Below are 398 nucleotides of genomic sequence, written 5' to 3'. Positions count from 1 at the left end.
CCTTCAGTCTTTTGAGAACAGTGTAGGCTGACAGTTTACTTTGGGGGGACAGAACCTCTTTTCATCTTAAGCTAGATTCTCTGATTCTTTTAGACGTCATAGCTCATGAGTTCTGTTCCTGTTACCCTAACTTGGCATGAGTGGGTTGAGTTATCCTTAAGCTGCAGTGTTCTGAGCATGGCTGAAGCATTAAAAACTTAAGTATATAATGTTTGGTATTTTATAGAGCAAAATTAATGGAAAGCATTTGGCTGAATCTCAAGACCTGCAGTCAAATTCTTCAATGTGGTTTACCCAACTGGAGTAGTGGTACACACCTTAAATCATTCAATGAATAAATAATTAAAAAAAAAAACAACTATGGGGCTTGTCTGCAGTTTTGTTTTGGTCATCACATC

This window comes from Globicephala melas, chromosome 15 (genome assembly GCF_963455315.2).
Source record: "Globicephala melas chromosome 15, mGloMel1.2, whole genome shotgun sequence".
Lineage (NCBI taxonomy): Eukaryota > Metazoa > Chordata > Mammalia > Artiodactyla > Delphinidae > Globicephala > Globicephala melas.
The sequence above is the reverse complement of the archived record's forward strand: the minus strand, read 5'-3'. Positions refer to the sequence as shown.